At 49.7% G+C, this 22,714-nt stretch overlaps 2 non-coding genes across 2 annotated transcripts; both read right to left on the bottom strand.

Annotated features, from left to right (window-relative positions):
* Positions 1–2,299: 2,299 nt before the first annotated feature.
* Trnat-ugu (transfer RNA threonine (anticodon UGU)) lies at positions 2,300–2,371 on the bottom strand. The gene has a single exon. It is a non-coding gene; the product is annotated as a tRNA-Thr (tRNA).
* An 86-nt stretch (positions 2,372–2,457) lies between these two features.
* Trnat-cgu (transfer RNA threonine (anticodon CGU)) lies at positions 2,458–2,529 on the bottom strand. The gene has a single exon. It is a non-coding gene; the product is annotated as a tRNA-Thr (tRNA).
* Between the last annotated feature and the right edge of the window lie 20,185 nt (positions 2,530–22,714).

Below are 22,714 nucleotides of genomic sequence, written 5' to 3'. Positions count from 1 at the left end.
CGGGTGAGTACCACTGGCGAAGACACTAATGATATCTTCCAAGTCGTAATCGTGCACCAGTGCATTTAGCAATTCAGCACTCTTATCACGTACGTGTGAAAATTTGGTGCGGTCGTCAGCAGTGCATACACAGTTAAAATCGCCCAGCAATATTCGCACCTTGTTACATTTTACGTACTCTTCAAGACGCTCAAAGAAGGATCGCCGGTCTGTTTTAATATTCGGTGCGTAGACACAAATGACACGGAAATTCTTATCGCAAAAACAAAAATCAGCCACTAAAAGGCGCCCACTTTCACACGAAAACACTGACTGCACACAAATGCCAAAGTTTCTTCGAATGAATATAGCGCAACCACCTGATCCACCAACAGCGTGAGAAACACACACAGTCAAAGTGAGTACGAAAATTGGACACCATTCTGTCGGTTAGCTCTTGGCTCTCTAATTTGGTTTCTTGGATTCCCACAAGATGCAAGTCATTATCTAAGAGTAGACGACTTAGCTTACATTGTCCGCCTTCTTGCACTGAGCCCTCGTACATTTAACGTGGCTACACGTAGCGCTCCTTCGATATTAGCTGCCATGACTAAACGGCAGAATGGTGCCCATCACAGTTACGCAAGGACGCGTGTTCATAATGACGCGCCGATAACCGCAGTCGAGATGCCACAAAAGGCAAACACAACTCGACCTCTCTAAGAAACACTCAAATGCAACTTGAGCCCCTCGTTCCTGACACATATCTAAAAGGAATAGTGCTCAGGTGACGGCCATTGCACTCACCAACCCCCCAACCCGCCTAAGCTACAGACAGTACAGAATTACGGAGGCGGTTTACCAGCCTGCCGTGGATCGTCCGTAATGTTCGGCCAGCAGCTTCAGGGTTGGTCTCCTCATACCTGGCGTTTTGGGCGGTGGCTCGTCTCCGCCATTGCTGTCTTGTAGCGTAGCCAGGCTATTGGCCTGGTCGTGCGGTCGTTTCCCCGCCAGCAAGTTAGCGAGCCCGGTATGGGTGTCCATGCCCTCAGGTTCAGGGGTGGTGGAGGTCGCTCCCGGTTCAGGTAGGCTCTTTACTTCAGCGTTCGTCACAGCTACACTGTCCTCTGCCTTCTCTTGTTGAGTGGTGACGGCCTCATCGACGTGTTGCCCCTGTTTCTGGAGTCGTGCCTCCGTCTTTGCCGCCTCGCCAGCTGCTTCCTTAGCCGTGGACGATGTGTCTTCCATGTCCGCCTCGTCCATGAGTAGGGCGGCGTTGTCGTCGTTGCTCACGGGTCCGGTCTCGCTAGCCTACGTCCGCTCGCACTGACTCTCTTCATGACCGAAGCGTCGGCACGCACCACACCGCGGTATGCGGCAGTCGCGCCGAATATGGCCTGTTCTGCGGCAGCGTAGGCAGAGAGGGGCCCTGCCCAGCACAACCACGAGTGCCAGCTCGCCGAAGACGCTCACCTGATGTGGGAGATCGACCAGCATTACGCCCGGCTTCAACTTCAGCGTAACCAGTCTTGTGGTAGAGTTCTTATCAGCCACGCCATGCACCCGCCACCGCTCGCGGGCGACGTCCGTGACCTTTCCGAACGGCGCGAACGCAAGACGCACGTCCTCGTCGGGAACGGTGTGCAGCAGCCAATGCACTTTCAAGCGCACATCCTGGTTGGCGGGGTCAATGACGAGGCATCGGCCCTTTTTGACCTGCAGCTCACCAACGCTGACTATCTTCTTCACGGCTTCGTCGTCCTTGAAGGTCACGGCCCAAACATGGCTCATACGGTAGGCCCCGAGAGCCACCACTTCCGGCAGGAGCGATAACGGGGCGAGCGCATCGCGGAAATCTTCCACCCGGTATGGGCGGGCCCTGATATCACAATGTAAAAAAACGGTGTTCACAACAAAACGCCCTGTTGGCAAACTCGGCAAAACAACTAGGTACTCGTTGTCCGCAGCAAAATTCCTCTTACCACGGCCACTCTGGGCCGCTGAAGCCGCTCCTACGGAGCCCGTCATCATACGTCCGTCACGCTCGGTGGCCGGAAGCAGAGTCGCTGAGCTATAGCGGCGACGAAACGTGCCGCACAAGAAAGGTGCAGCCGTGTAGCGATTTTATTGTTTGTTGACAAAGCGCGACAATAAAAGAAGAAACAATGCCGCTGAGGATGGAACTCACGACCCCTGGTTTACGAGACCAGTGCTCTACCACTGAGCTATAGCGGCGACGAAACGTGACGCACAAAAAAGGTTCAGCCATGTAGCGCTTTTAGTATTTGTTGACAAAGCGCGACAATAAAAGAAGAAACAATGCCACCAGTGAGGATTGAACTCACGACCCCTGGTTTACAAGACCAGTGCTCTACCACTGAGCTATAGCGGCGACGAACCGTGCCGCACAAAAAAAGGTTCAGCCATGTAGCGCTTTTAGTATTTGTTGACAAAGCGCGACAATAAAAGAAGAAACAATGCCACCAGTGAGGACTGAACTCACGACCCCTGGTTTACGAGACCAGTGCTCTACCACTGAGCTATAGCGGCTTTTTTTTTCTTTATTTCCATCACAACATACAACACGGAACCCAACATAAAAAATGCTAAAAGCGCCAACCAATAGCTTGTTGACGCGGCACGACTAAAAGGGCTTTAACGACACTAGGTCATTAAGTACGGGAAACCATGTTGGCTGTTCATTTTTTGATTGGTACACATCACGCATATAGGCAATACTTTCAATGAAGTTTTCCCTTACCGTTCTTACAACAGGTTCTGCATGTTTGAATGCCATTCTGGTTTTCCAGATACTATGCAGGCTTAATGCCATGAACATGTCATATGGTACGCCCTCATCATTGTTTACTGGAAGAAAATGAATCCCATATGGTGTGAGGGGCAAATCCTTTTTCAGCGTTCTCTGGAGAATGTCCCAATGAAATATAGAATCATAACAGTCCAGGAATATATGGATTACTGTTTCAGGCTTCCGGCATAAAAGGCAATCAGCTGACCATGGAACAAAAAAACCCTTTTCCTGCAGCCAAGGTTTGACTGGGAGCGTACCACTATGAAGTAGAAAAAAGAAAGTTTTCACAGACGGTCGAACCGGCATTCTTTTAACTCTTTTTAAAACGTCCTTACCCGCACTGACAAAAAACATGTTTCGATAAAGAGGCACTGGAAGCATGACGTCACGTAGATCTTTATACAGTTGTTTCTTTGATACGAAGGTGAGATAATCTAACGAGAAACGTACTTTAAGAATTTTGAAAGCGCTTACAACTTCGCGTAGATACCCGCACAAACTACTTCCTGTAACCCCACACGAAGACACAATAAACTCAGGAATGGCGCTGTGCAATCTCACTTGAAGCACTGCACGCAAAAAAGGGTCGTGCTGGTCCCGCAAAAATATAAACCTTGAGACAATCTGCCTCAGAAAAAGATGGGCTAAGCCAAGCCCTCCCCTTTTCAGGGAGTGAAACAAGTTTAGTCGGCTCGTGCGCTCCCATGTTGAATTCCATACAAATACTGCAAGGATCCTGTGAAATTTTTGCACACTAGCTCGTGACATAGCAATCACCTGCAACACATACCAAATTCGTGCAACAAGGAACGTATTGCAAATCGTTGACCTAGTAAATATGGATAAATTTTTTCCTCCCCATTTGGTGGTTTTCGTGCGCACCCGTTCAATCTCTTCTTTCCAATATTCTGAAGGATCATCATACCAGTTTAAAGGTGCTCCTAGATATTTTTGGGGCGAGACTGTCCACTGTAGGTTTTCAAAGACATTGGGCTTCTCATCCCAGCTTCCATGCCAGAAACCTTTACACTTCTCCCAGTTAACAACGCTTCCAGACATTTTGCAAAACGTTCGAGCTTGTTGAACAGTTTCGCTAACACTTTCCTTGTCCCCACAAAAGACGGCAACATCATCTGCATACGAGAGAATTTTCACTTCACTCGTCATTAAGCGGAATCCCCTTATTTTGTCACTGTGTATCACTTTTAAGCAAAAAGGCTCCAAGTAAATTGCGAAGAGAAGTGACGAAGCCGGACATCCTTGCTTTATACTTCTACAAATTTTAATTTCCCCAGAGAGCTGTTTGTTTACTATCAAGTTCGTGCTACACTCTTCATAACATAGTTTCAATCCTTCTAGTATAATGTTGCCAACATTCACATGCTCTAGAATAGAGAAAAGCACACTGTGTACAACACGATCGAAAGCCTTCTCCAAGTCAAGTTGCATCATTGCCACTCTGCCTTCCCATGCATCGCAACACTCAAGAATACTTCTTGCCACATGTATATTATTCAGTATCGACCGGCCTCTTATGCCACATGTTTGATGTGGGCCTACTATTGATGTCATCACTGACTGCAACCTTCTTGCTAACACTTTCATAAATATTTTGTAGTCGACATTTAACAAACTTATGGGGCGGTACGATCTTACTGAGAGAAGCTTTAAAGGGTCGTTGGTTTTCGGAATCAGGACGGTATGGGTTTTCCGGAAAGATGGTGGCATATATTTTACTTCATAAGCCTCCGCTAGAACATGGTGTAAAACGACTGCTAGTTCATGCTTAAATGCCTTATAGAAAGCCGCGCCTAGGCCATCAGGTCCTGGCGCTTTTCCAGGTTTCAATTCATCAATTGCTCTTTCGATGTCACTGAAGGTAATGGGTTCCTCAAGAACGGTTTTTACGTCCTCATCTAGCCTCGGCATTAAAGGCAGATATTCCATGTCAAAACCAGCTTCCACTAGTCCTTTGCAGCTCAACAACTCTCGGTAGTGTTCGGTGAAGGCACGCTGTATTGTATCACTATCGCTACTACGTACGTCACCATATTCAATTTCTTTTATTTCATTTTGTGACGCGTATCTTTTCTCTTCGGTCAAAGCCCTTCTTGTGGGCGTTTCCCCCAGCCACAAATGCTCTGCGCGTGCACGTATGACTGACCCTTTATATCTCTCGACATCAAGGATTTCAAGCTCATTTTTTACGTTCCTTATCTCATTTGACAACTCGCCTGGCTGTGCGCATTTTATCGACAACATTTTGTTCAGCTTACTTCGGAGTTCATTTTCCTTTCTTTTTTCATTATAGCGTAATATAGAGGCCCTTTCAATGGCTGTTATTTTAAAGTCCTGTTTAAATTCTTCCCACATCGTTATGAACCCTCCGGATTCACAAGCAAGCATCTCTCGTAAACGAACGTTTACAAACTCGAGAAAGGTTGCATCGTCCAGAAGCTTGACATTGAATTTCCATAAGTCCCAATTGAAAGATCGGTTTTCTTTTCTTTTGCCAAGGGAGAACATAACGAGACTATGGTCACTGAAAGATACGTGGCTCACATCATAGCCACTGCACAACGGAACCAGTCTCGCTGATACATATGCTCGATCTAATCGAGCGTGACTGCCCCTTTGGAAATGCGTAAACACAGTCTGCATTCCACCGCGAAACATAGCACCAACATCCTCTAATTCATGCTCTTGGACTGCTGCGAGCAAAAAAAGCGCACTGTGATCACGAACTAGCGAGTAGCTATTGCGGTCTTCAGTAAAACAAACACAGTTGAAATCTCCCAGCAAGATGACATAGCGCTCAGATTTCATATACACTTCTAGATTTTCAAAGAAGTCGCGGCGTTCTCTTTCATTATTTGGGGCGTATATGCAAATTGCCCGCCATTCAGCATCCCAGAGCGAGAAATCACACACGATCATTCGACCTTCATGACAAACAAATACAGATTGCACAACAATTTCTAAAGATTTCCGCAATAGCAAAACGCAGCCACCGGAATTACCGACAGCGTGAGAAACGCAAGCATTGTATCGAGCTCTAAATGGTTCGAGCATTCGATCCGTTCGTTCTTCACTTTCAATTTTTGTTTCCTGTAGAGCGACTATGTCCAAATCATTGTCGTGCAATAACCGGCTGACCTGGTACTGCCGCCTTCTGGCCCCGAGGCCTCGGACATTAAGCGTACCAATGCGTAGTGCTATTTTTGATTTTGAATCCATCCTTGTTTTGTTGTTTATTCCGAAAGAGAGAACTGGGCCTCTAGGTTAACTAAATCCTTGCATTTTGCCGATTCGCAGTCAGTGCGAGAACCTTTCATAATAACAAAAAACAAAGACGGCCACACTTTACCAATGTAGAGAGTCCGTCCCTCACCTTGCACAACAGCATTGCTCGACGACGCCCTCGTTATTACGGGGGCGCCTTCGTTACCGTCGGATGGGAATCCGGCGGAACGTTAGGCTTTGGTTTAAAGGATGAACGGCGGTACGGAATGTCTTTTCTGGGTGGCTCCTGCACCTTCTCACTGGAACCGTCGTCGCCGTCGGAGACTTGCCCGTGGGGCCGCTTCGCAGACGAGCTGCTTGCGACGTCCATGTCTTCTTCGTCATTACCCGGTGAGGGCGGAGCGGTGTCAGGGGCGTCTTTGCCCACGCACGTTGGGGTGGCCGTTTCCTGCTGTACACATGGCACATCACCATTTTCACTTTGAACACTTTTCACATTCTCTCCTTCGGAAGTTTCAACTGCTGGAGATATAGGCTCGCTGACCTTGTCTCCCTCTGCCTCCGCCGCGTCCACCTCGTCCATGATGTGCTCTGCGGGGTCTTCCCGGCTCCTTTGACTGGCCACGCTCGCGTAGGTCTTAGCGCACTGGCTATCATCATGTCCGAAGCGCCGACACAGCTTGCACCTTGGGACGCGGCAATCTCGGCGAATATGCCCTGTTCGCTGGCACCGCAGACAAAGCGGCGGCCTTCCAGGTACAACAACAAGGGCCATAATGCCAGACACTCGTAGCTGGTGTGGCAGGTCGTCCAAAGTAAGGCCAGCCTTTAGTTGCAGACTAACCGTCCGTGTTGAAGAGCCTTTATCGCCGAGTCCTGGTACACGCCAATGCTCTCTGCAAACATCCGTCACCTTCCCATACGGTGCGAGAGCGGTGCGCACGTCTTCATCAGGCATGTGGTAAAGCAGCCAATAAAGCCTTAGGCGCACAGTATGGGTGCTCGGATCTATCACGAGGCAGCGGTGATTCTTGACAGTCAGGTCGGTGACTGCGAGCAACTTTTTCATTCCTTCCGCATTCTTGAAGGTCACCGCCCATACGTGATTCATCTGAAACGCCCCCAAGGCAACCACCTCGGGAAGCAATTCCAGACGATTCAAAGTGTCTCGGAAGTCCTCAGCTCGAAAAGGCCTGGCTTTCACGCTGCCGTGAAGGAATAAAGTATTTAAAACAGAAGAACCTGATGGCAGTTGAGGCAAAATAATGTCATAGTCTTTAGACTCCTGGGCATCTGTCCTGTTTCCGCGGCCCTGCTGGGCCGCATTCGCTGCTCCAAAGGAGCTCGACATTACACGACCGTACACTACGGTGGCCGGAAGTGGAATCTCCTTTCCGGGGCTGCCGCTCTACCATCTGAGGTAACCAGGCGGCTAGCAGATGACAGGGCGAAGTCGAATTTGTCGACAACTCGAAGCAAAGGGAAGTGTATAATGTAATAGTTTAGCGGAAATCCGCTAGGTGGAGATAAGTAATTAAAGGAAAACTGAGACATCCACCCAAATGTAGCAATTTGCTACAATGGAAACCGAACCGGGTTCCTCGAATGAAAGCCTCGCAGTTGAGGAAAAATTCGTCCTGGTCCGGGACTCGAACCCGGTACCACCGCCTTTCCGGGGCTGCCGCTCTACCATCTGAGCTAACCAGGCGGCTAGCAGATGACAGGGCGAAGTCGAATTTGTTGACAACTCGAAGCAAAGGGAAGTGTATAACGTAATAATTGAGCGGAAATCTGCTAGGTGGAGATAAGTAATTAAAGGAAAACTGAGACATCCACCCAAATGTAGCAATTTGCTACAATGGAAACCCAACCGGGTTCCGCGAAAGAAAGCCTCGCAGTTGAGGAAAAATTCGTCCTGGTCCGGGACTCGAATCCGGGGCACCGCCTTTCCGGGGCTGCCGCTCTACCATCTGAGCTAACCAGGCGGCTAGCAGATGACAGGGCGAAGTCGAATTTGTTGACAACTCGAAGCAAAGGGAAGTGTATAACGTAATAATTGAGCGGAAATCCGCTAGGTGGAGATAAGTAATTAAAGGAAAACTGAGACATCCACCCAAATGTAGCAATTTGCTACAATGGAAACCCAACCGGGTTCCTCGAATGAAAGCCTCGCAGTTGAGGAAAAATTCGTCCTGGTCCGGGACTCGAACCCGGTACCACCGCCTTTCCGGGGCTAGCCGCTCTACCATCTGAGCTAACCAGGCGGCTAGCAGATGACAGGGCGAAGTCGAATTTGTCGACAACTCGAAGCAAAGGGAAGTGTATAACGTAATAGTTTAGCGGAAATCCGCTAGGTGGAGATAAGTAATTAAAGGAAAACTGAGACATCCACCCAAATGTAGCAATTTGCTACAATGGAAACCGAACCGGGTTCCTCGAATGAAAGCCTCGCAGTTGAGGAAAAATTCGTCCTGGTCCGGGACTCGAACCCGGTACCACCGCCTTTCCGGGGCTGCCGCTCTACCATCTGAGCTAACCAGGCGGCTAGCAGATGACAGGGCGAAGTCGAATTTGTTGACAACTCGAAGCAAAGGGAAGTGTATAACGTAATAATTGAGCGGAAATCCGCTAGGTGGAGATAAGTAATTAAAGGAAAACTGAGACATCCACCCAAATGTAGCAATTTGCTACAATGGAAACCCAACCGGGTTCCGCGAAAGAAAGCCTCGCAGTTGAGGAAAAATTCGTCCTGGTCCGGGACTTGAACCCGGTACCACCGCCTTTCCGGGGCTGCCGCTCTACCATCTGAGCTAACCAGGCGGCTAGCAGATGACAGGGCGAAGTCGAATTTGTTGACAACTCGAAGCAAAGGGAAGTGTATAACGTAATAATTGAGCGGAAATCTGCTAGGTGGAGATAAGTAATTAAAGGAAAACTGAGACATCCACCCAAATGTAGCAATTTGCTACAATGGAAACCCAACCGGGTTCCTCGAATGAAAGCCTCGCAGTTGAGGAAAAATTCGTCCTGGTCCGGGACTCGAACCCGGTACCACCGCCTTTCCGGGGCTGCCGCTCTACCATCTGAGCTAACCAGGCGGCTAGCAGATGACAGGGCGAAGTCGAATTTGTCGACAACTCGAAGCAAAGGGAAGTGTATAACGTAATAATTGAGCGGAAATCTGCTAGGTGGAGATAAGTAATTAAAGGAAAACTGAGACATCCACCCAAATGTAGCAATTTGCTACAATGGAAACCCAACCGGGTTCCGCGAAAGAAAGCCTCGCAGTTGAGGAAAAATTCGTCCTGGTCCGGGACTCGAACCCGGTACCACCGCCTTTCCGGGGCTGCCGCTCTACCATCTGAGCTAACCAGGCGGCTAGCAGATGACAGGGCGAAGTCGAATTTGTCGACAACTCGAAGCAAAATGAAGTGTATAACGTAATAGTTTAGCGGAAATCCGCTAGGTGGAGATAAGTAATTAAAGGAAAACTGAGACATCCACCCAAATGTAGCAATTTGCTACAATGGAAACCGAACCGGGTTCCTCGAATGAAAGCCTCGCAGTTGAGGAAAAATTCGTCCTGGTCCGGGACTCGAACCCGGTACCACCGCCTTTCCGGGGCTGCCGCTCTACCATCTGAGCTAACCAGGCGGCTAGCAGATGACAGGGCGAAGTCGAATTTGTTGACAACTCGAAGCAAAGGGAAGTGTATAACGTAATAATTGAGCGGAAATCTGCTAGGTGGAGATAAGTAATTAAAGGAAAACTGAGACATCCACCCAAATGTAGCAATTTGCTACAATGGAAACCCAACCGGGTTCCGCGAAAGAAAGCCTCGCAGTTGAGGAAAAATTCGTCCTGGTCCGGGACTTGAACCCGGGACCACCGCCTTTCCGGGGCATGCCGCTCTACCATCTGAGCTAACCAGGCGGCTAGCAGATGGACAGGGCGAAGTCGAATTTGTCGACAACTCGAAGCAAAGGGAAGTGTATAACGTAATAATTGAGTGGAAATCCGCTAGGTGGAGATAAGTAATTAAAGGAAAACTGAGACATCCACCCAAATGTAGCAATTTGCTACAATGGAAACCCAACCGGGTTCCTCGAAATGAAAGCCTCGCAGTTGAGGAAAAATTCGTCCTAGTCCGGGACTCGAACCCGGTACCACCGCCTTTCCGGGGCTGCCGCTCTACCATCTGAGCTAACCAGGCGGCTAGCAGATGACAGGGCGAAGTCGAATTTGTCGACAACTCGAAGCAAAGGGAAGTGTATAACGTAATAATTGAGCGGAAATCCGCTAGGTGGAGATAAGTAATTAAAGGAAAACTGAGACATCCACCCAAATGTAGCAATTTGCTACAATGGAAACCCAACCGGGTTCCGCGAAAGAAAGCCTCGCAGTTGAGGAAAAATTCGTCCTGGTCCGGGACTCGAACCCGGTACCACCGCCTTTCCGGGGCTGCCGCTCTACCATCTGAGCTAACCAGGCGGCTAGCAGATGACAGGGCGAAGTCGAATTTGTTGACAACTCGAAGCAAAGGGAAGTGTATAACGTAATAATTGAGCGGAAATCTGCTAGGTGGAGATAAGTAATTAAAGGAAAACTGAGACATCCACCCAAATGTAGCAATTTGCTACAATGGAAACCCAACCGGGTTCCGCGAAAGAAAGCCTCGCAGTTGAGGAAAAATTCGTCCTGGTCCGGGACTCGAACCCGGTACCACCGCCTTTCCGGGGCTGCCGCTCTACCATCTGAGCTAACCAGGCGGCTAGCAGATGACAGGGCGAAGTCGAATTTGTTGACAACTCGAAGCAAAGGGAAGTGTATAACGTAATAATTGAGCGGAAATCCTGCTAGGTGGAGATAAGTAATTAAAGGAAAACTGAGACATCCACCCAAATGTAGCAATTTGCTACAATGGAAACCCAACCGGGTTCCGCGAAAGAAAGCCTCGCAGTTGAGGAAAAATTCGTCCTGGTCCGGGACTCGAACCCGGGACCACCGCCTTTCCGGGGCTGCCGCTCTACCATCTGAGCTAACCAGGCGGCTAGCAGATGACAGGGCGAAGTCGAATTTGTTGACAACTCGAAGCAAAGGGAAGTGTATAACGTAATAATTGAGCGGAAATCTGCTAGGTGGAGATAAGTAATTAAAGGAAAACTGAGACATCCACCCAAATGTAGCAATTTGCTACAATGGAAACCCAACCGGGTTCCGCGAAAGAAAGCCTCGCAGTTGAGGAAAAATTCGTCCTGGTCCGGGACTCGAACCCGGGACCACCGCCTTTCCGGGGCTGCCGCTCTACCATCTGAGCTAACCAGGCGGCTAGCAGATGACAGGGCGAAGTCGAATTTGTCGACAACTCGAAGCAAAGGGAAGTGTATAACGTAATAATTGAGCGGAAATCCGCTAGGTGGAGATAAGTAATTAAAGGAAAACTGAGACATCCACCCAAATGTAGCAATTTGCTACAATGGAAACCCAACCGGGTTCCGCGAAAGAAAGCCTCGCAGTTGAGGAAAAATTCGTCCTGGTCCGGGACTCGAACCCGGCACCACCGCCTTTCCGGGGCTGCCGCTCTACCATCTGAGCTAACCAGGCGGCTAGCAGATGACAGGGCGAAGTCGAATTTGTTGACAACTCGAAGCAAAGGGAAGTGTATAACGTAATAATTGAGCGGAAATCCGCTAGGTGGAGATAAGTAATTAAAGGAAAACTGAGACATCCACCCAAATGTAGCAATTTGCTACAATGGAAACCCAACCGGGTTCCGCGAAAGAAAGCCTCGCAGTTGAGGAAAAATTCGTCCTGGTCCGGGACTTCGAACCCGGTACCACCGCCTTTCCGGGGCTGCCGCTCTACCATCTGAGCTAACCAGGCGGCTAGCAGATGACAGGGCGAAGTCGAATTTGTCGACAACTCGAAGCAAAGGGAAGTGTATAACGTAATAATTGAGCGGAAATCCGCTAGGTGGAGATAAGTAATTAAAGGAAAACTGAGACATCCACCCAAATGTAGCAATTTGCTACAATGGAAACCCAACCGGGTTCCGCGAATGAAAGCCTCGCAGTTGAGGAAAAATTCGTCCTGGTCCGGGACTCGAACCCGGTACCACCGCCTTTCCGGGGCTGCCGCTCTACCATCTGAGCTAACCAGGCGGCTAGCAGATGACAGGGCGAAGTCGAATTTGTTGACAACTCGAAGCAAAGGGAAGTGTATAACGTAATAATTGAGCGGAAATCTGCTAGGTGGAGATAAGTAATTAAAGGAAAACTGAGACATCCACCCAAATGTAGCAATTTGCTACAATGGAAACCCAACCGGGTTCCGCGAAAGAAAGCCTCGCAGTTGAGGAAAAATTCGTCCTGGTCCGGGACTCGAACCCGGGACCACCGCCTTTCCGGGGCTGCCGCTCTACCATCTGAGCTAACCAGGCGGCTAGCAGATGACAGGGCGAAGTCGAATTTGTTGACAACTCGAAGCAAAGGGAAGTGTATAACGTAATAATTGAGCGGAAATCTGCTAGGTGGAGATAAGTAATTAAAGGAAAACTGAGACATCCACCCAAATGTAGCAATTTGCTACAATGGAAACCCAACCGGGTTCCGCGAAAGAAAGCCTCGCAGTTGAGGAAAAATTCGTCCTGGTCCGGGACTCGAACCCGGGACCACCGCCTTTCCGGGGCTGCCGCTCTACCATCTGAGCTAACCAGGCGGCTAGCAGATGACAGGGCGAAGTCGAATTTGTCGACAACTCGAAGCAAAGGGAAGTGTATAACGTAATAATTGAGCGGAAATCCGCTAGGTGGAGATAAGTAATTAAAGGAAAACTGAGACATCCACCCAAATGTAGCAATTTGCTACAATGGAAACCCAACCGGGTTCCGCGAAAGAAAGCCTCGCAGTTGAGGAAAAATTCGTCCTGGTCCGGGACTCGAACCCGGTACCACCGCCTTTCCGGGGCTGCCGCTCTACCATCTGAGCTAACCAGGCGGCTAGCAGATGACAGGGCGAAGTCGAATTTGTCGACAACTCGAAGCAAAGGGAAGTGTATAACGTAATAATTGAGCGGAAATCCGCTAGGTGGAGATAAGTAATTAAAGGAAAACTGAGACATCCACCCAAATGTAGCAATTTGCTACAATGGAAACCCAACCGGGTTCCTCGAAAGAAAGCCTCGCAGTTGAGGAAAAATTCGTCCTGGTCCGGGACTCGAACCCGGTACCACCGCCTTTCCGGGGCTGCCGCTCTACCATCTGAGCTAACCAGGCGGCTAGCAGATGACAGGGCGAAGTCGAATTTGTTGACAACTCGAAGCAAAGGGAAGTGTATAACGTAATAATTGAGCGGAAATCTGCTAGGTGGAGATAAGTAATTAAAGGAAAACTGAGACATCCACCCAAATGTAGCAATTTGCTACAATGGAAACCCGAACCGGGTTCCTCGAATGAAAGCCTCGCAGTTGAGGAAAAATTCGTCCTGGTCCGGGACTCGAACCCGGTACCACCGCCTTTCCGGGGCTGCCGCTCTACCATCTGAGCTAACCAGGCGGCTAGCAGATGACAGGGCGAAGTCGAATTTGTCGACAACTCGAAGCAAAGGGAAGTGTATAACGTAATAATTGAGCGGAAATCTGCTAGGTGGAGATAAGTAATTAAAGGAAAACTGAGACATCCACCCAAATGTAGCAATTTGCTACAATGGAAACCCAACCGGGTTCCGCGAAAGAAAGCCTCGCAGTTGAGGAAAAATTCGTCCTGGTCCGGGACTCGAACCCGGTACCACCGCCTTTCCGGGGCTGCCGCTCTACCATCTGAGCTAACCAGGCGGCTAGCAGATGACAGGGCGAAGTCGAATTTGTCGACAACTCGAAGCAAAGGGAAGTGTATAACGTAATAATTGAGCGGAAATCCGCTAGGTGGAGATAAGTAATTAAAGGAAAACTGAGACATCCACCCAAATGTAGCAATTTGCTACAATGGAAACCCAACCGGGTTCCGCGAATGAAAGCCTCGCAGTTGAGGAAAAATTCGTCCTGGTCCGGGACTCGAACCCGGTACCACCGCCTTTCCGGGGCTGCCGCTCTACCATCTGAGCTAACCAGGCGGCTAGCAGATGACAGGGCGAAGTCGAATTTGTTGACAACTCGAAGCAAAGGGAAGTGTATAACGTAATAATTGAGCGGAAATCTGCTAGGTGGAGATAAGTAATTAAAGGAAAACTGAGACATCCACCCAAATGTAGCAATTTGCTACAATGGAAACCCAACCGGGTTCCGCGAAAGAAAGCCTCGCAGTTGAGGAAAAATTCGTCCTGGTCCGGGACTTGAACCCGGGACCACCGCCTTTCCGGGGCTGCCGCTCTACCATCTGAGCTAACCAGGCGGCTAGCAGATGACAGGGCGAAGTCGAATTTGTCGACAACTCGAAGCAAAGGGAAGTGTATAACGTAATAATTGAGCGGAAATCCTGCTAGGTGGAGATAAGTAATTAAAGGAAAACTGAGACATCCACCCAAATGTAGCAATTTGCTACAATGGAAACCCAACCGGGTTCCGCGAATGAAAGCCTCGCAGTTGAGGAAAAATTCGTCCTGGTCCGGGACTCGAACCCGGTACCACCGCCTTTCCGGGGCTGCCGCTCTACCATCTGAGCTAACCAGGCGGCTAGCAGATGACAGGGCGAAGTCGAATTTGTCGACAACTCGAAGCAAAGGGAAGTGTATAACGTAATAATTGAGCGGAAATCCGCTAGGTGGAGATAAGTAATTAAAGGAAAACTGAGACATCCACCCAAATGTAGCAATTTGCTACAATGGAAACCCAACCGGGTTCCGCGAAAGAAAGCCTCGCAGTTGAGGAAAAATTCGTCCTGGTCCGGGACTCGAACCCGGTACCACCGCCTTTCCGGGGCTGCCGCTCTACCATCTGAGCTAACCAGGCGGCTAGCAGATGACAGGGCGAAGTCGAATTTGTTGACAACTCGAAGCAAAGGGAAGTGTATAACGTAATAATTGAGCGGAAATCTGCTAGGTGGAGATAAGTAATTAAAGGAAAACTGAGACATCCACCCAAATGTAGCAATTTGCTACAATGGAAACCCAACCGGGTTCCGCGAAAGAAAGCCTCGCAGTTGAGGAAAAATTCGTCCTGGTCCGGGACTCGAACCCGGTACCACCGCCTTTCCGGGGCTGCCGCTCTACCATCTGAGCTAACCAGGCGGCTAGCAGATGACAGGGCGAAGTCGAATTTGTTGACAACTCGAAGCAAAGGGAAGTGTATAACGTAATAATTGAGCGGAAATCTGCTAGGTGGAGATAAGTAATTAAAGGAAAACTGAGACATCCACCCAAATGTAGCAATTTGCTACAATGGAAACCCAACCGGGTTCCGCGAAAGAAAGCCTCGCAGTTGAGGAAAATTCGTCCTGGTCCGGGACTCGAATCCGGGGCACCGCCTTTCCGGGGCTGCCGCTCTACCATCTGAGCTAACCAGGCGGCTAGCAGATGACAGGGCGAAGTCGAATTTGTTGACAACTCGAAGCAAAGGGAAGTGTATAACGTAATAATTGAGCGGAAATCTGCTAGGTGGAGATAAGTAATTAAAGGAAAACTGAGACATCCACCCAAATGTAGCAATTTGCTACAATGGAAACCCAACCGGGTTCCTCGAATGAAAGCCTCGCAGTTGAGGAAAAATTCGTCCTGGTCCGGGACTCGAACCCGGTACCACCGCCTTTCCGGGGCTGCCGCTCTACCATCTGAGCTAACCAGGCGGCTAGCAGATGACAGGGCGAAGTCGAATTTGTCGACAACTCGAAGCAAAGGGAAGTCTATAACGTAATAGTTTAGCGGAAATCCGCTAGGTGGAGATAAGTAATTAAAGGAAAACTGAGACATCCACCCAAATGTAGCAATTTGCTACAGTGGAAACCCAACCGGGTTCTGCGAAAGAAAGCTTCGCAGTTGAGGAAAAATTCGTCCTGGTCCGGGACTCGAACCCGGGACCACCGCCTTTCCGGGGCTGCCGCTCTACCATCTGAGCTAACCAGGCGGCTAGCAGATGACAGGGCGAAGTCGAATTTGTTGACAACTCGAAGCAAAGGGAAGTGTATAACGTAATAATTGAGCGGAAATCCGCTAGGTGGAGATAAGTAATTAAAGGAAAACTGAGACATCCACCCAAATGTAGCAATTTGCTACAATGGAAACCCAACCGGGTTCCGCGAAAGAAAGCCTCGCAGTTGAGGAAAAATTCGTCCTGGTCCGGGACTTGAACCCGGTACCACCGCCTTTCCGGGGCTGCCGCTCTACCATCTGAGCTAACCAGGCGGCTAGCAGATGACAGGGCGAAGTCGAATTTGTTGACAACTCGAAGCAAAGGGAAGTGTATAACGTAATAATTGAGCGGAAATCTGCTAGGTGGAGATAAGTAATTAAAGGAAAACTGAGACATCCACCCAAATGTAGCAATTTGCTACAATGGAAACCGAACCGGGTTCCTCGAAAGAAAGCCTCGCAGTTGAGGAAAAATTCGTCCTGGTCCGGGACTCTAACCCGGTACCACCGCCTTTCCGGGGCTGCCGTTCTACCATCTGAGGTAACCAGGCGGCTAGCAGATGACAGGGCGAAGTCGAATTTGTCGACAACTCGAAGCAAAGGGAAGTGTATAACGTAATAGTTTAGCGGAAATCCGCTAGGTGGAGATAAGTAATTAAAGGAAAACTGAGACATCCACCCAAATGTAGCAATTTGCTACAATGGAAACCGAACCGGGTTCCTCGAATGAAAGCCTCGCCGTTGAGGAAAAATTCGTCCTGGTCCGGGACTCGAACCCGGCACTACCGCCTTTCCGGGGCTGCCGCTCTACCATCTGAGCTAACCAGGCGGCTAGCAGATGACAGGGCGAAGTCGAATTTGTTGACAACTCGAAGCAAAGGGAAGTGTATAACGTAATAATTGAGCGGAAATCTGCTAGGTGGAGATATGTAATTAAAGGAAAACTGAGACATCCACCCAAATGTAGCAATTTGCTACAATGGAAACCCAACCGGGTTCCGCGAAAGAAAGCCTCGCAGTTGAGGAAAAATTCGTCCTGGTCCGGGACTCGAATCCGGGGCACCGCCTTTCCAGGGCTGCCGCTCTACCATCTTAGCTAACCAGGCGGCTAGCAGATGACAGGGCGAAGTCGAATTTGTTGACAACTCGAAGCAAAGGGAAGTGTATAACGTAATAATTGAGCGGAAATCCGCTAGGTGGAGATAAGTAATTAAAGGAAAACTGAGACATCCACCCAAATGTAGCAATTTGCTACAATGGAAACCCAACCGGGTTCCGCGAAAGAAAGCCTCGCTGTTGAGGAAAAATTCGTCCTGGTCCGGGACTTGAACCCGGTACCACCGCCTTTCCAGGGCTGCCGCTCTACCATCTGAGCTAACCATTTTTTTTTCTTTATTGCCGTCTTCGACGTACAAACTCATAGGTTACAAAGGATAAAACGTGCCAGCCACACTTTGGCTAGCACAGCACTAAAATCTTTTCAGTGACACCAGTTCATCCAGTACAGACATCCATTGTGGTGGATCAGGCAGTGATTTGTAAGCGTCTCTCACGTAAACAACACTCTCAATGAAGTGCTCTCGCACCGGTATTACAACCAAGTCTGCATGTTCAAATTGCATGCGAGTTTTCCACATAGCGTGGAGGCCCAGGACCATAATGAGGTCGTACGGTACTTGCTCTGAGGTATCCATTGGCAAAAAGCGTATCCCATACGGGTCCAGGGGTAACTGCTTCTTCAGCGTTCTCTGCAGAACGTCCCAGTGAAAGATCGGGTCCCAGCAATCTAGGAAAACATGTTCTATTGTTTCTGGTTTTTTACATAAAAAGCAGTTGGTGTTCCAGGGGATGAAAATACCCTTGCTATGAAGCCAGGTCTTAACGGGAAGTGTGTTTGAATGTAATTGGAAGAAGAAGGACTTAGTCGATGGCCGTACTGGCATTTTCTTAACTCTTTTTAGCACGTCCTGTCCGGGGCCTCCACGGTGTGGCGAGCGGTACAAAGGTACGGGGAGCATCGTGTCCACAAGATCTCTGTACAATTTTTTCTTCGTAACGGTGGACAGATACTGCTGTGAGAAACGCACATTTAACATCCTATATGACATCACCACTTCACGCAGGTATCCTTTCACAGTTCCCGGCATGTTCTGAGCCGACGAAACAACGAATCCTGGAAGAAGTCTGCCCAGCCGTACTTGTACTATTGTTCGAAGAAAGAGATCATTTTGATCCCGCAGAAACACAAAGCGTGACACAATTTGTCGCAAAAACAAGTGAACCAGACCCAGCCCACCTTTCTTGATCGGGAGAAACAAGTTTGTTCGACTCGTCCTCTCCCAGGTAGAGGCCCAAATGAAAGTAGCGAAAATGCGGTGAATTTTTTGTACGCTTACCCGCGCAGCACACAACACATTCATAACATACCATATCTTTGAAACTAAAAAGAGGTTGCAAACAGTGGCTCTAGAAAACATTGACAATTGCTTTCCTCTCCAACCGTCAGCCTTTTCCTTTGCTCTCGAAGCTTGGTCGAGCCAGTACGGTTCGGCCTCACGGTAACTTCCGAGAGGCACCCCCAGGTACTGTGCAGGTAACTTTGACCAATTCAATCGAGAAAAGGTCTCGGGTGTGTCTTCCCAACTCCCATGCCAGAAGCCATAACTTTTATCCCAATTTATCTGGGCTCCAGCTGAATCGCAAAATTTTTCGACTACAGTAGTTGCCTCTTTAATACTGGCTTTATTTGTGCAGAGAATCGCGATGTCGTCTGCATACGCCAATATTTTAACGTGTGCTGCCTGTAGTCGATAGCCTGCTATGCGGTCGTTGTTCTTAATGGCCAAACAGAGTGGCTCGAGATAAGCAGCAAACAGAAGGGGCGAAAGCGGGCATCCTTGACGCACCGACGAGAGCACACGAAAGCTATCGGTGAGCTCCCCATTAACAATGATTCGCGTTGAGCAGTCTTTGTACGCCATCGTTACGCCTTCCGTTATGACACTGCCAACGTTCGTATGTTCAAGTATGCATAGTAGAGCCTTGTGCGAGACGAGGTCGAAGGCTTTCGCCAAATCTATCTGCATCATCGCGACGTAATCGCCAATCGCGTCGCAACACTCTAGCACACTTCGAACCACGTGTACATTTGTTGTAATACTGCGGCCTTTAATGCCACAAGTCTGGTGAGGCCCTACCAATGTTTTGATGACACTTTGCAGTCGTTTCGCTAAAACTTTCGTGAATACCTTATAGTCAACGTTGGCTAGAGTTATCGGGCGATATGAGCCTGGCAACAAACGTTTCTTTTCGTCATCACTCTTCGGGATTAGCACGATATGCGAGGTTGTGAAAGACAAGGGCAATCTTTTTCGGTCATACGCTTCGCTGATAACTAGATGGAGGACATGAGCCAGCGCTGACTTAAACGTTTTATAGAAAGTAGCCCCTAAGCCGTCAGGCCCAGGCGCTTTACCGGGCGCCAACTCGTCTATTGCGCACTCTATCTCACTCAGGGTAATGGGATGTTCTAGCCGTGCCTTAACTTCTTCATCGAGCTTTGGCATCAGTGAAAGGAATTCCGTCTGGTAGCCATCTTTAGGTTCGCGTGGCTGACCTAAGAAGGCTTTGAAGTCATCGACGATCCCTTGTTTGATGTCGTTTTTGTCGGACGTGATGTCATTGCCTTTAGCTAGCTGGCGGATTTCCTTCCGACATGCATACCTTTTCTCGTCTGAGAGAGCTCGTTTTGTTGGCGCTTCTCCCGCCCACAGCTTCTCAGACCTTGATCGCACAACGGCGGCTTTGTATTTCTCAGAGTCTATCCTTTCGAGTTCGGCTTTCACTTCCTTTATTTCGTTAACATACACACCAGGCTGGACACTTTCCATGCTGATGAAAAATTGCAGTTGCTGGCGAAGGTTCGTTTCTGCCTGTTTCAGGTTATGCCGAAGGACACTGCTTCTTTCAATAGCCATTGTTTTTACTTTCTGTTTAAATTCTTCCCATTTAATGGCGAAGCTTGCTAATTCGACTGAAATCAGGCTTTCAAGTTCTTTCGCAACAGCATCAACGAAGGCATCGTCATCCAGCAACTGCGCGTTCAACTTCCAGAGGTCCCAGTTAAAGGTGTGTTTGATCTGTCTTTTCCCAAAGGTGGCAGTTACCAAGCAGTGATCGCTATATGCAATGGGTTGCACATCATATTCACTACACAAGGGCACCAATTCGGCTGACACATATAATCTATCTAGCCGAGCGTGGCTATCACGCTGGAAGTGAGTGAACTGCGGGTGAGTACCGCTGGCAAAGACACTACCGATATCTTCCAAGTCGTAATCGTGCACCACTGCATTTAGCAATTCAGCACTCCTATCGCGTACGTGTGAAAATTTTGCGCGGTCGTCAGCAGTGCATACGCAGTTAAAATCGCCCAGCAGTATTACCACCTTGTCACAGTTTACGTACTCTTCAAGACGCTCAAAGAAGGATCGCCGGTCTGTTTGAATATTCGGTGCGTAGACACAAATGACACGGAAATCCTTATCGCAAAAACAAAAATCAGCCACTAAAAGGCGCCCACTTTCACACAAAAACACTGACTGCACACAAATGCCAAAGTTTCTTCGAATGAATACAGCGCAACCACCTGATCCACCAACAGCGTGAGAAACACACACGTCAAAGTGCGCACGAAAATTGGACACCATTCTGTCGGTTAGCTCTTGGCTCTCTATTTTCGTTTCTTGGATTCCCACAAGATGCAAGTCATTATCTAAGAGTAGGCGACTTAGCTGACATTGCACCGAGCCCTCGTACATTTAACGTGGCTACACGTAGCGCTCCTTCGATATTAGCTGCCATGACTACACGGTAGAATGGTGCCCGTCACAGTTACGCAGGGACGAGTGTTGATAATGACGCGCCGATAACCGCGTAGAGTGCCACAAAAGGGAACACAACCCGACCTCTCGAAAACAACACTGACATGCAACTCGGGCCCTCGTTCCTGACACATATCCAAGAGAATAGCGCTCAGGGTGACGGCCATTGCACTCACGAACCCCCCAACCCGCCTCAAGCAAAACACAGTACAGAACTACGGAGGCGGTTTACCCGCCTGCCGTGGATCGGCCGTAATGTTCGGCCGCAGCTTCAAGGTTGGTCTCCTCATACCTGGCGCTTTCGGCGGTGGCTCGTCTCCGCCGCTGCTGTCCTGCGTCGTAGCCAGGCTATTGGTCTGGTCGCGCGGACGTTTCCCTGCCTGCAAGTTGGCAAGCCCGGTATGGGTGTCCATGTCTTCATGTTCAGGGGGGGTGGAGGCCGCTCCCGGGTCAGGTGGGCTCTCTTCCTCACGGTTCGGCATGGCTACAGTGCCCTCCACTTGCTCTTGCTGTTCAGTGGCGACGGCTTCATCGACATGTTGCCCCTGTTTCTGAGGTCGTGCCTCCGACTCTGCAACCTCGCCAGCTGCTTCCTTAGCCGTGGTCGATGTGTCTTCCATATCCGCCTCGTCCATGAGTAGGGCGGAGTTGTCGTCGTTGCTCACGGGTCCGGTCACGCTAGCGTACGTCCGCTCGCACTGACTCTCTTCGTGACCGAAGCGTCGGCAGGCACCACACCGCGGAATGCGGCAGTCGCGACGAATATGGCCCGTCCCGCGGCAGCGTAGGCAGAGAGGGGCCCTGCCCGGCACAACCACAAGAGCCAGCTCGCCGGAGACGCTCACCTGGTGTGGCAGGTCGTCAAGCATTACGCCCGGCTTCAACTTCAGCGTAACCAGTCTTGTGGTAGAGTTCTTGTCAGCCACGCCATGCACCCGCCACCGGTCGCGGGCGACGTCCGTGACCTTTCCAAACGGCGCGAAGGCAAGACGCACGTCCTCGTCAGGAACAGTGTGCAGCAGCCAATGCACTTTTAAGCGTACATCCTGGTTGGCGGGGTCAATGACGAGGCATCGGCCCTTCTTGACCTGTAGCTCACCAACACTGACGATCTTCTTCACAGCTTCGTCGTCCTTGAAGGTCACGGCCCAAACATGGCTCATACGGTAGGCCCCGAGAGCCACCACTTCCGGCAGGAGCGATAACGGGGCGAGCGCATCGCGGAAATCTTCCACCCGGTATGGGCGGGCCCTGATATCACAATGTAAAAAAACTGTGTTCACAACAAAACGCCCTGTTGGCAAACTCGGCAAAACAACTTGGTACTCGTTGTCCGCAACGACACTCCTGTTACCGCGGCCGCTCTGGGCCGCTGAAGCCGCTCCTACGGAGCCCGTCATCATGCGTCCGTCACGCTCGGTGGCCGGAAGCAGAGTCTCTGAGCTAACCAGGCGGCTAGCAGATGACAGGGCGAAGTCGAATTTGTCGACAACTCGAAGCAAAGCGAAGTGTATAACGTAATAGTTTAGCGGAAATCCGCTAGGTGGCGATAAGTAATTAAAGGAAAACTGAGACATCCACCCAAATGTAGCAATTTGCTACAATGGAAACCGAACCGGGTTCCTCGAATGAAAGCCTCGCAGTTGAGGAAAAATTCGTCCTGGTCCGGGACTCGAACCCGGTACCACCGCCTTTCCGGGGCTGCCGCTCTACCATCTGAGCTAACCAGGCGGCTAGCA

This window comes from Dermacentor silvarum, chromosome 5, assembly GCF_013339745.2.
Source record: "Dermacentor silvarum isolate Dsil-2018 chromosome 5, BIME_Dsil_1.4, whole genome shotgun sequence".
NCBI classification, from domain to species: domain Eukaryota; kingdom Metazoa; phylum Arthropoda; class Arachnida; order Ixodida; family Ixodidae; genus Dermacentor; species Dermacentor silvarum.
This window is presented reverse-complemented; position numbering and strand designations above follow the sequence as displayed.